Below are 13,693 nucleotides of genomic sequence, written 5' to 3'. Positions count from 1 at the left end.
AGTAGAATTTAGATCTTTAAGGGTAATGGACTGATACTAAAAGCAAATTAATGCAGGGGGAACACAAGAGAAAACAGAGACAAAACCTTTTTCTTTACCATCTGTCTGCTTCAAGTCATTTCATACAAAATTACTTATTCTGTCTCTGTTAAGAAAATCTAAATTGGATCTAGCTCATCTCATGGAGAACACTGACTTTTCAGATGGCAAATGCAGTATCCCTCATTTGTTGTACTCTTTTGATACCCAGTGTTGATGTACTCCAAGAAAACAAAATATGAAGTCTAAATTAGTTTTTGTAAAACAGTCCACAATATAGTGATACATTCAATTTCTATCTCTCTCTAAATTTGTTATCCTAAAGGTAAAAGTGAAGACAAACCACTAAAAAATATATTCACACTTTTCTTTTAGAGCAAACTATTGTAACATTGGCACCCTTCATAATGGTCCACAAGAAACCTAAGAACTGATTGATCACTGTTTAAAAATCAAACAATTTTTGACTAAAACAACAAGCTTTCATATGTAAAACTTTGCAAAAACAAATCTGGACCTTCCAGACAGTCTGCTCAGGCAAGAGGGACTGAGAAGATTAAAGTGAAATGAATCAGCAGTGGGACACAAACAGGAACCAGGCACATTTATCCTTTCATATGGGACAGGTAGGATGCCAGGTAAACTGCATAGCCCTAAGTGGCTCTGTACTCAAGAAAAATTAAGTTTTTTTGACGTAAGGTTGTGCTGAAGATTTTGTGAATGGGAGCACATACTTCTATGCTGCAAATTCTGCCAATCAGTAAAAGCAAAATCTAAAAATAACCTGAAGGTTTGACTAGAACTGACATGAAAAACTAGCAAGTTGAGAAAATCACTTTTTTGAAGGTGGTAATTCAATTTTGCACCAAAGGCAGTAGGGAAACTACATATCCCTGCACAAGAGTTTTCATGCATTTTGAGATTTTCTAGTGGTCATGAGATGAACTTATTTTTATAACTCTGGAAAAAAGAATGCACTTAAATTTACAGAATGTTATGTTTGTAATTTTAGGTATTTAGGATATTGCTTATCTGATGAAATATCCACTTTGGGAGGCCTGTAGTTATTTTCTATCTTGGATTTATAATGGATGGCTTTAAGTCAGAGAATGGTATTCAGGTCTCTACATGCTTTATGCTCTGCATGGAAACATTTCCCTCTATTAGAATGCTCAGATTTTCCTCTGTTACTTAACTCTGTTCATATTTTTGAAAACAAATTAAGTTGCAACAAATTGGTTTGTTAATCTTGATGTTTGCATGGAGTGAATGAAACAAACAAGATCTCCAAACCAATTGCCTTAAACTTTGGATGCAATCATGTCACTGTTGGAAAGGGAAAGTTGCTAATTTTGTTACATACTGACTCAGAGCAGACAGCTGGTAGAGAATGTTCTTATTCCAATCAAGCTTATTTTGTATAATGAGTTGGGCAAATGTACACAACTGGGTAAGCAATGTATATAAAAACAAAAATATGCAGCTCATTTAACAAAACACTGCTGATTATTGCGTCCCGAGCGCGGAGCGGGCGCTCAGCAACGCGTGCAATTCCCCCAGCATGGCACCGAGCTGGATTGGCAGAACCAAAGATTTAACAGCACAGAGCAGAACTTTATCAACACACACACCACTGAAGCCATAAAGCACACAAACCGAAGCACTCAAATGAGCAGCTGAACTCCGTCAAGTGTTCCTGGTGATGGTTAAAATAGTCCATGCAGCTCAGCCAGTGGAGTGTGCAAAAATGTAATGACTACAGGATGCACACTGGATACACATGCTGGAAAAATATGCAGCTTGCTCCATAAGGTATGCAAACAGCTTTGAACTGAATGCTGTCATAAAAGGCTGTGATACAGCAATCAAAGTTTTGCTGAACAGATCTAATTTTTAGTCTAATTTCTGTCTATACTTATATCCTTTAACACAGCAGTTATGCATCGTAAAGAGCAAAATGAAGAGAAACAAACTGAGCACATTCTAATTTTTAGTCTAATTTCTGTCTATACTTATAGCCTTTAACACACCAGTTAGGCAGCATAAAGAGCAAAAGGACTAAAAACAAACTGAGCACGTTAAAACATTTTTTGCAAGAAAATGATTACTATTCTGAATTATTATATCAGTCATAGAGATGTAAAAGATTGTCATCTTACAATCTTGTGAGCAATATAATTGAGATACTGCAAAATGAGTATTCAAGAATTTAAGAAATGTCAAGTTAAGAAAATAAAATTAGATTAAATGTACTTAAAATTCCCTATAAATTGTTCTGGTCTCCAGAGCATCAATACAGAGAAAAATGGTGGAAATTTTTACAATAAAAATACTTGTTCGGTATTTGGGAGTGTATGAATACCACTAAAAGAAGCAATGTTCAAATTGATGCTGTACCAGAAATTATAATTCTGTGCTTTCGCTTCAGTTTTAGGATAAAATCTTAAATCCATTGCATTATTTTGACAAACTGATCTGCAGTTCCTGGGTAGGTGGAAGAGGCCTAGTGCAGAAAATCCTCTCAGGTGAGCACCGAGTCAAACCACGCTCCTGGGGATGCACCGGGATCTGTTGTGGCTTCACAGCATGAGGGAAGACAACTGCTGCAGTCTCAGGCTCTGTGCTTGGGCTGCCAAATCTGAGACAGATGTTGGAGAACATGAGACAAGACAGGCAAGTTCTGCCTACTGAGAGAAGAAGGAGGAGGACCTCTTTCCATAACATGGGCAACAAGTATGAAATTGAAGGTATCTTGCTCATAAAACCACTCAGACAGAAAACAAAGGAAAAGCTTGGCACCTCCTTTAGCCTTAAAATTTACATAGAAATTGAATTTATGTCTGATTTTCCTTACAGTCCTTTGCAGACTTACTTCACGAATTAAAAGCACAATCAGGTATTAAGGCATGCTCAGTATATTTAAAGTGAGCATGATAAAGATGAGCCATGAACAAAGGGAGGAAAGGTGGCTGAAATACATCACATTTTCTTCTTATTGCCAGCAGTTTTCCTGACCGGTGCTGTTTGGGGAGCAGGCACACAGCAGGGTGGGTTTGGTTTGGAGCTGAAGGCACTGAGAGGGGATGGTTGCACTGAGCATCATATTCCAACAGGCTGGTGAGAGCACAGGGCTCACCCAGCTCCCAGCAGGCTTTCCAACTGGAGCAGGCTTCCAAAAGAAAGTCACACCTTTGACAAAGGTTAAGTGCCTTCCCCCAGGATCAGGACACATTAGGTCCCTTCAAAAAGGCTCCCAGGTTTATTTTGCACGGTTTTCCCTGGCTGGCTGCTCACAGAAATAAATGTGCAGCTCTGGCTGACATTAAAAGGGAAAAAAAACCAAAAAACAAACACACCACAGAACACCACAAAATTCTGCCTGAGGCAGACACCTGGCACGGAAAATTTTGTGTCAAATCATTACAAGTATGAGAAGTTTTAACTAACTGAAAATAGGGTTTGCAGTAGGAAGTGTCAGGCTTCTTAATACTGATGTAACATACATATATTAAATATTTAAAATTATATAATGTATTTAATATTAATAGCATAACAATTTCAATTCAGTGGACAATGCTGAATGCTATCAGTATGAGCTATCAAAGTACCTGGGGACCAATTTTTTGAAGTCAGTCATGAACAATTTCTTCATTTAACCAGCCAAAATAAGACAACTGGGCACTACGTATTACTATTAAGACCTTTCAGCTGAAATTAAGCTGAGCTTCTTTTCTTTGAATGAACACTAAAATCCAAAAGTGGTGGATATCATGGGGCTCTGCCTCGCTTATGCTGATTGATCTTGCTTTCCTCTCCTGCAGATTCTTTAGATATTACAGAAATTGTGAATTAGATATTAGATAATATTAGATATTTAGATATTGTGAATTCCTGAAACCTGCACTTTTTTTTGAGTTGGGTTCTTGCCTTGGCAAGATTTTGGTTATCCTTTCCTTTTTTTTTTAAATAAGGTAAAGATGTAAGTTTCCATCCCTTTAAAGGGCAGATCTACTTCAGAAGGAGAGAAAGGAAAAAAAAACCCACAAAAACAGAAAGAAAAATGAACCAAACTCATGACTTGTGAGATTTTGAGACACTCTTAGTGAATGCGAGAAAGTGGCAACAAGGGATTGTTGCCTGCTCACCAAAAAAAAGTGCTGCATTTTGGTATTTGAGTCAGAAGGTCTTTAGGATCTTTTCTGACAAAGCACCTTATACAAAGCTGTACAAAAATAAATTACACTGGAGGGACTTCCAAATGGCAAGAAAAAAGTGTCACCTGCAACTGTTATCAATGCTGAGGAAAACAAGTAATATAACAGTCAGGTCTGTGCAAAATCCCCAATGAGAACTTACAAATAGCGTTTTTCTGACCTTTTCAAATTTAAATCATTCATTACTGCTAACATTTTAAAATAAGCCATGCTTTTTCTTTTCCCTTTGTAGGAACACTTGTCCTTTCAAATGGAAAAGTTTTTAATATTGACAGCATTTAGCCTTTTTCTCTTCAGCTAAGGAGCTTTCAAAACCTGCTGATGCTCAGGAGGGGAACATAAATTCTCAATTTCAGAGGGGGGAGGATGCTGGGGACCACTGAGAGCTCCACCAGCCTCTCTCATCAGCTGCACCTGTGTCTTGTTAACTGGAAACTGTCGAGTCTTTACAACGCAACAAAATTTTAGGAAAGTGACGCAGCAAATGTATTACAGATTGTGAATTATTAGTGTTTTTCCCTTGGTAGAGATCTTCATTTAGTTACTTGAAAGAGAGGAATGCTGAAGTCTGGGATGTTGCAAAGAGCAACATTAAAAAGAGACCCAAAGGATTTTAATACCACAACACTTCTGATATAATGCTTTGCTAACTATTAAATTAGTTTAGCCTTTATTGTGGTATTTGTCTGTGTGTGGGAGATATTCTTGGGTTTGGTGCCAGCCCAGCTCCCTTAAGCTGTATGAGTGGTTTTCAGGCAATGGTGTGTCAATGGCAAAGAATGCTTTTACAAATAATTACAAGTTTAGGCATTTGCCCAGTTATCTGTCCTTTCTGCCAGTAACTTCTTTGCCCTCAAACTCATAGGCTGAGGCATAGACACACAGGAGGTATAAGACTGAGCAAGCCAGTGTTCTTTCCCCATTTGGAATTTCACTTTTACCTCACTAAGTTCTATAGCAGACTGTGGAGAAGATCCTGGTCCAGCAGGAAGACTTCAAAAGGATTTTCAGAGGAATTGCTACTCCCTGTGTAATCCCATGTTGTGGAATGACCACTAACCTGGCTCCTCTGGGTGACCTGCTGGACTTGAAAATTTTGAGACCAATAGGCACTCCAAGTTTTCCCAACTCAACTTTTTTTTTGGAAAAACAGCAACTTTTTCAATGAACAGAATACCAGTATTGTTCTCTTGCAATCATAAGTCAGCTTTCCGTTCTAACTTTTCATCTGAACATCAATAATCTGACACTTTCAATTGAAAACTCAGAAATGTCCGTTTGGAAAGCCAGCACTTGTGTAATTAGACTGACTCCTGTTCCTTGCTCCCTTGGGCCAAAATCTCCAATAGAATTGCAAATGTGTCACAAGGCATATATTGAATTGTGTTGATTCATCAAAAAGAAAATAGCACAAGTCCTGACAGGGCATATAACCAGGCTACACAGTTATTTAAAACAGGTTTGAAGCTGAAACCTTCTTACTATTTTTTTTCCATTTTTTGTAGCAAAAGGTCAAATTTTTTGCAAATATAACAAAGGCATCTTTATTTAATCAGCTTGGGGGGAAAAAACAAGTACTTCTATTATTTCCTATCTCTTAATATATATGCAGACTTTGGCAAAAGAGGCACCTCTAGTTCCATTGCTGGGAAATTGCAAAGCTACAGGGATGTAAGAGTAACTTTTTATTTGCTAACTGACAGGTGCCTGAGCCCTGATAGTCTTGCCATTCCCTTTTCCACATCCATGAATATTTTCAGGAATCAGCAATACAAGAAAACAGTGCACAGTCTTTTCTCTGAGACTTTCTCAACCAGCTGAATTATTTCCTAATAGATTCCATGCCACACTGCAGCCACTGCCAGATGACATTTGAAGTAGCATCATGTATTAAACTCATTCTGCATAATTACAGAAGCTATCCATGTTTAGGTTCTATATTCTTTTCAATCAATATTATGGCTGCAGGTGGATAGTAACAGCTGGCTGTTCTGGAACGTGTTAGCAAAATTTGCGGATATCTTACATCCCTCAAGAGGAAGCAGCTGAAAAGACTTACATTTTCCTTTTCCTAATAGAAATTATTTAGCCAGTGAGAAGAAATGCTACAAGGTTTTGTAGGATTTGAAATGGTTATAATAGTAACATCTTCTTGGTGGTACGAAAAGATAATGCTGCCAATGAAATGTTTTCTAGTGCAAATCCCCTTCATGGTGCAGGGCCCACAGGAGGCTTCAAAACAATGAGATCAGTCTGGAAAAGGGAGAGGGCCAGAAAAAGTCAGCACATACAGGAACTATGGTAAGAACCAAAAGCTCATGTTTATGAGCACTGGCATAAAGTGTGTCCTGAAGAGCAGAGCATGAAGTGGCACTAAGTTCATATGGGAGCATTCCACACACTCTGCTTTTCTGGGCCCTTCATAAAGTGCAAATCAGCCATGATCCAGAATGAAAGCTCCCTTACCAACAAGGGATGCACTTCCCTACAAATTAGACCCTGGTGATGGACACCAAAGGGATGCAGAGCTTAAAGCATGCAGGTGGAGTGTGAACACTCTCACCCCAAACACTGCAAGGCAGCAGGTGACGGTGGCACTAACAATGACAGAGTGGCACTGATATTTGTATGGATCATGACTTTGCTCAATCCCTAAACACACAGAAGGTAACAATCTCGATTTAAATAGCATGCAAATAGAAAGGCAGAAATCCATCTGATAGCCAGGCTGGAAGATGAGAATGAAAAAGCCTTTTCAAGTGTAGGTCCTTATGAGGAAGATAAAGAAAGCCCTGTTAAGGGAGAGATTTGGATGAAGCTTTTCCAGCAATTGTTTACTTTGTATTTTTGCAGCTGGCATTTTTCACAGTTAAAAGCTAATGTTTGTCTGGAGCTTGTGGGAAAATTCTGTGGAGGAAAAGAAGGAGATGATAACACATAGAAGGCAAGATAGGATATATGGGAGAGCTCAAAAACCAGCACCAATGTATTTGCCTCAGTGTTCTCTGATGGGTTAGAAAACAATGACATTTTGATGTGTACAGCCCCTGGCTATTACTGCCAGTGGTCTTGGTCATGTTACTATGATCATAGCCTTGCAAACATAAACCCTCTCTATTTACTTCTCCAGAAACTAAGCACAGATGGGCTTTGTGTCCAGGTTATTCATGGAGGTCCTTGGTTTTCCCTTTATTTTATTTAATTCAAGCATTTTAGAAGCTATTACAATGAAACCTTTGAACCTTCTATGTTCTTCCGTGCATGGCTCTGAATAGTAATAGAAAAAAGGTTTCCCATATTTTACAGCCCCTTTATATTTAGACAGAATTTGAATTGGATCCTTACTGGAGTAGCTGCAGCACTGATGAAAAAAAAAAAAAACCTTTTTTGAGGGAAAATATAAACTACATGCTATCAATTTCATGAAAATAAGGGATATTATTACAACATATACCCTCTAGTTTTCCTTTGCAAAATTAATAATCCATTCTATTTCTATATAGCAGGGTTCAAATACTGGAGCTTTTTCTGCTCTTTCTAGCTGAATCCTTTTGCAATACTGCAACATTCACACAATTCACTGATTTCTATAAGAAAATGTAATCGATGTGTTAGTGCACATTGGAATCTTAGCATTGACAACCAGGAGCTTGCAGTATTGATTTGAGAAAAAAAAAAAAGCTCATGATTTCTACAGTTCTTCAGCACTATTTCTTGTATTTTCAATTTTCACTGCTTAGAATTCTACTCCAAGAGTCTAACTCGTGTACTAACAGACTATTCAAAGTTTTGTGCTTCAAAAGAAAACCCAAGGGTAAGTAGAAGGAAATCTGATCTAATTCCTGCTGGTTTTTGTGTACCTATTTGACATTTAGAATAAGACCTCAGAACTGCCTTAACCAACCCTAATAGTGAGGGGATATATGAATGGCACTCAAAGCTTTGAAAAACCCATTCTGGAGCTGAAATGCTGAATGTTAGATTCAAATGCTGATCTCTGTCTGTTTGCAAAGGTGATTCACAGCATGTGGAATAAACATGTTTTGGCAGTGTCATGAACAGAACAGCTAAACAAAGGAGCAGGGAGGATTTCAATAGCAAAGTTAAGTGTCTTAAAGCAAGGTGCCCTGTGCTGTGTTTGTGTAACATGGGTGTCATTCCCCTCTGGCATTCCTCCCTGGCACTGGAAAGGGGAAAAAAAGCCCAGCAATGGCAAATTCTCATTACTGGGGTGAGCAGCAAAACTGCAGTCCAGTCACTCAGGTCCTTTTGCTTTCAAATGCCAGAGGTAAAACTTCATTTTGCCCTGCCTGAGTTTAAAATGCGGATAAAAAAAAAAATCTGTGTTCAGAAAAGCTCTCAATCACATAAATATTTAGCTCCACTTTAAGTGTTCCTAGAGGCTTAAAGTTAAGCAAACATTCACACTTTCTTGCTGAACATGGGTGGATTTCTGATTCAGGATTTAAGGCAGCCTAGAATTATGGGAGAAAGATGCTGGGTTTGCCAAAAATCCCATAGGCACCATTTATCCTTAGTAAGTCATCACTGTAGATTGGAAGTGACGTTTCTGCAGCTTTGTGATGCAGCCACATTTTTATTACTGTTACAGATCAACTTTAAGTGTAATATTGTTTTGTTAGTTTATGTAAATCAATCTGCCGTATGAATAAAAGGAATTTGGAAATGGATTGCTCATCTTTATTGGCTTTGAAGTACTGAGTATTTGGTACTTTGCTGAAACTATTATATTATATTGAGTTATAAGAAACATTGCTCAGATACTAAGCAAGTCTCAGCACAAATTCTGGTAATTTTCCATCAAAAACAAGGCTCCAAAAAGATATAAATATGGTACAGGGCTGAACATCTTTCTAAAAAATAATTGTATCATGTACAGCCAAAGCCCCTTTCAATATGATACAGATTTGATTTTCCTTCAGATCCCTTCCAAAAGGTAGAACTGCTGTGAAGTGCCCTCCTGGTAGAGAAAACATCACCTCTAAATGGTTGCTTATTCTTCTGCAAAGCAACAGTAACAGCAGGCTGCTATGAGGATACTACGAATGCTCTGTGCATTTTAACAGGTAAATTCTGCACTTTTAATATGCCAGGTTGATGGAATATTCAAAGTCGCTGAAAACCCTTCTGGGGAAATGTGAAAATTGATAACATTGCTTCTCATAACTCAGTATTTTAATACAGCATCTCAATATTAACCGTAATGCTGCAAAAAGATCTTTCACACTTTATGTTGTTCAATTTTTTCATTTTGGAAAAGACTCAAGTTTTTTTGGAAACCATATGTAAATATAATTCCTTTCAGATTTCCTAGAATTTTTAAATTGCAACAGCACAAGATACAAATTATTAGCAAAGAAAAAATTTGTAATCAAAGATCCAAGACATCCCTCAGTTCCCTTACGAAGCAATCACAGCTGATCATCTCTCATTTCCCAGAGCATCATTTCAGCCCTGAGCCTTCCAGAGCACTAATGCAGTTTACATTTATCTTTACTGAAATGCATATGATAAGTTTTCCCTTGATTTTACTTATATCTATAGTTACATCACCTCATGAACACTGCTCTGACAGCCAGCCTATAACCACGTATCACACAGGCAAAATCTGCAAACATTATTTTGGTGGCCAAGCCTGGGGAGGGGAAGGAACCCACTTATCACTAGGGAGGCAGGAAAATACAAGCAAAACAAGTGCATGCAGTGGTAGGAGCAGAAGACATTCAAAAACAAAAAAAATGCTAATATGACCTTAAAAATAATGAGGAGTTTCCCACAAAATTGAAACAGTGTTCTGTCACCAAAGCACAAATTCCCATTGCATGGGAGAATGCTTTTCTGTGTCCCTTATGTGCTTGACACTGGATTCAAGAGGAATTTCAGTTATGCCAGGAATGAAGATTGAATCTGTAAATGTGACTGTGAGAAATAAGATGGTGATTCAGATTTGGGATGTCAGCTGCAAGAGCAGCACACTGGGTGCCTCAGGAGGGTGAAATACACTGCCCTAGTTCTGGATCATTAGGGATTTCCTGGGCATAAATCAAAGAAATCTAAACAGTCCAGCCCAGCCCAGCTGCTGAGATCCCTGGGGTGGGAGAGCTGAGTCATCCACGCTCTGTGGCAGCACTGACTGCAAACTTTGCTGTCACCCTGGGTTTTTTTAAGTTTTCTAAGCCTTCTGATGTTTACATTTTTCTAAGGAACTTTCTCATGTGCTTTTCTGAAAATACTTATTGTTTTGCACTGTTTTCTGGAGGAGGAGAAATTTGATGGACTGTTGGTTTGTCCAGTGTCATTGGAGAGGTGGCGCTGTCATCCTCCAATCCCCTGTCACTTTGGAAAACCTATAAATGATGGAGTCAGAAATTAAACTTTCTTATTTTTACCTTGGAGATTCCAGTGTCTGTGTCATTTTATTTCGTGTCCTATAGCAACACTTTGCCACCCAAAGCTCCCCCAGATGGAACCTTCCTTCCTTCCACTTGAAAATGTGATAATGATGACAATGCTAACCTGTGACAGCACAGCCCCAGATCAGAGCCTGGAGATAAACAGGCCCCTCACATCAAAATTTCAAATATCCTCTCCTTATATCTGTGACTCCTGCGCAAATAAACTTGCAGAGTACAGTCCCACATCACCACATAAAAACCTTGCCACTAAAAAAAATTAATAATAAAAAAATTAATAAATTGTACATGAGAAAGTCATATACAAGTAAAAAACTATACAAAAGAAAAAAGAGAGGCTTCAGAATAAATAACTGCAACTCAGTGGAAAGACTCACTTATCAAGTCTAAGCTGGGTGAAAAGAAAATAGGAAAAGCAGAGAAAAGCAAACAGAAGTTGTTGTTGTAAGAGTCTGTGGTTTGGGAAGGAAAAAAGCTGCTAAATCCCCTCCTGGAGCTCATTTCTGTAAATATACAAGTATGTTGTACTGCTTGCTAAAGGAAAGGTTACAGCCCATCATGAACTAGAGCCCTGTTAAGAAAGAAGAGCGTAGACATAAAAAAGGGGAAATTTTTACTTCACTCCCTTGTGCTTTTTACTTCGCTCCCTGCAAGCCCTTGTGCTTTCCCTGTGTTTTCAGGCACTTCTAACAGTGCTGTTTATTTGACTGTACCATGCCAGTACCATTCCTTACTCCTATGGAATGCTGAAATAAAAAATATGACCATGAAGATTTCTCCATGTTAAAAAATGCCCATCTTCCAAAAATGAGTAGGGTCAAAAAAAATTAGTCAGGTTCCCACTTTTGGAAAGGACAATTCCTCTTCTCATATTGTTCCTCACAGCACATGCTTTGAGCCTTTTCTTCCTCAAGGAATTGACTTTTAAAAGCATGCCAATAGAAAAAAAAACCCAACAACAACTGCCTTGCAGGATAGATTAAAATTTTGCCCAAGTTTGTAACTCTATTACCCTAACAATAAAGCAGATTACAGGATATTTTACTAGAACACTGACAATTCTAAAACCTATTAAAAATATGAACAAATCAATAAAGATAAAGCTGAATTATACATATAAGGAACATTTTCTTTATTGAACAATTCTTATAGATCGCTTTGAAATAACATTGTTCTAGAGTTTGCTTGGATGATCTTATTGCTGAGTTCCAATGTGATAAGTACAGCAGTTCTGCATTATGTCCTTACCAACAGCAAACAAGCAGAGGAATGGAAAGACATTCAGATATAAACATATATGAAGTCTCTTGTAAATAGCTTCAAGGGTTTAATCACATTAACAGCATGTTTATTGTTTTTTAAAAAATTGCTAAAATACAGCTGGGAAAAGAAAAAGTTTCATTACAAACACAACTTTCAATATGTTGAATTACTCTAGTTATTTACTTCTGCTGAGGTCTGTGTAATAGCATAGAATGGGTAAAGAATTATGATCCTTTATATATGCATGAAATATAAACCAGAGAAATCATCTGGTAAATTAAAAAAATCTGTTCTGATGTTTATAAAAATGTTTTCTTTGCATTTTGTAAGTTTCTGTATATAAATACAAGGTTAGTAGAGTAAATTATAGTTTGAAACCAGGACAGCTCTGGTCTCCAGAATTTGGTATGGCTGAGCACAAAAGGATTGTAAGGTTTATTTTAACCTTAATAGATTTTAAATTGAGTAAAAACAGTTATTTCAGTGCCAGAACATGTTATGGCAGACTCCATTTTCTAATATAAGTTTCCCAAAGAAAGATACCATCGCATAGCCAGAATTTTCTTAGGAAAAAGTCAGGGCAATTCATTTCTCTTTGCTTCTTTCACCCCTGGGAGGACCTCTCACAATAAGAATTGTCAGTGCCTTATTTATAATGGCAGATCTCAGGTTTGATTCTGGCAGCTTTTGATCTCTTGATGGCCCAAAAGCTTTCAAATACAGAAGAATCTGATGCTTTTTTGGCATCCTGCAGTGTGCCTAAACCTCAAAAGCAAGTTTTAGTCCCAGAAGTGAATTACTGAAGCAATGTAAACAAAACACAAACGTCACAAAATGATGAATATCTCAAACAAAATGTCTTTGTCAGACAGATGACAACCTCAGATCACTTGAAAAGCATTTGTAGAAACTCTGCATTTTGCAAACAAACTTCTGTTTTACAACCTAAAACTAAAAAGTACATGAAAACAATGAATTATTAAAACTGCAAATATTCTTTTTTTGACATTGATATAAAAATTCAAATATCTCCGTTCTTTTAAACATTTAGTCCCTGTAAAAAAAAGATCCCTGCATGTTTCTACACCACAGAAATGTACATAACTACCCAGTCACAACATAGCTGTCAGAAAAAGGATACAAGAGCTCCACTGAACACTGCCTTCAACAAAGCTCTCATATCTGATTTATTGAAAAAGAACAGAAAAAAATGAGAGGCAAAATATTTTATATCATTTGAAGAAATAACTTTTGAGCAGTATGTGACAATGAGAGCTATTTTATGCCCAGAAACCTCTTTTTGGATAGTCTATATTTTAGGTAAGACCTCTGTGCACATGCAGAAAACAATTGTACATTTCAAATGGGAGAATGTCTGCCTTTTTGCTCCATTAACACATTATTCTTTAACTCTTAGCAAAGCCTAAGGTTTTCTTTTTTAATTTTGGTGATGGAAAGGGAAGGCAGAGAGGAAGGAGAGGGAAGGGACCACACTCTGCTACAAAAGGTGTGGGGGATGTTTGTTTGGGTTTTTATTTTAGCACAAAGATGCACTAAAAGTGGTTTTTTCAACCAGTTTTCAGGTTTATGTCCCTCAGAGCTGCTTTCAGGTTGCAGTGGATGCTGTAAAATACCAGATCTATGCCTCAGCCTATTAGACATCATGCTTTGCCTTTTTTTAAACAAACTGCAAACAGAGATAAAATGTTGTAGACTAGCAGGCTTGATACTGTATCCTTTTTA

General features: G+C 37.5%; 1 protein-coding gene across 10 annotated transcripts in view; it reads right to left on the bottom strand.

Moving 5' to 3' along the window:
* BEND5 (BEN domain containing 5) overlaps positions 1-13,693 on the bottom strand; it is an 873,054-nt gene that overhangs the window by 661,254 nt on the left and 198,107 nt on the right. The window lies entirely within an intron of this gene.

Source organism: Zonotrichia albicollis, chromosome 8, assembly GCF_047830755.1.
Source record: "Zonotrichia albicollis isolate bZonAlb1 chromosome 8, bZonAlb1.hap1, whole genome shotgun sequence".
NCBI classification, from domain to species: Eukaryota; Metazoa; Chordata; class Aves; order Passeriformes; family Passerellidae; genus Zonotrichia; species Zonotrichia albicollis.
The sequence above is the reverse complement of the archived record's forward strand: the minus strand, read 5'-3'. Positions and strand labels throughout refer to the sequence as shown.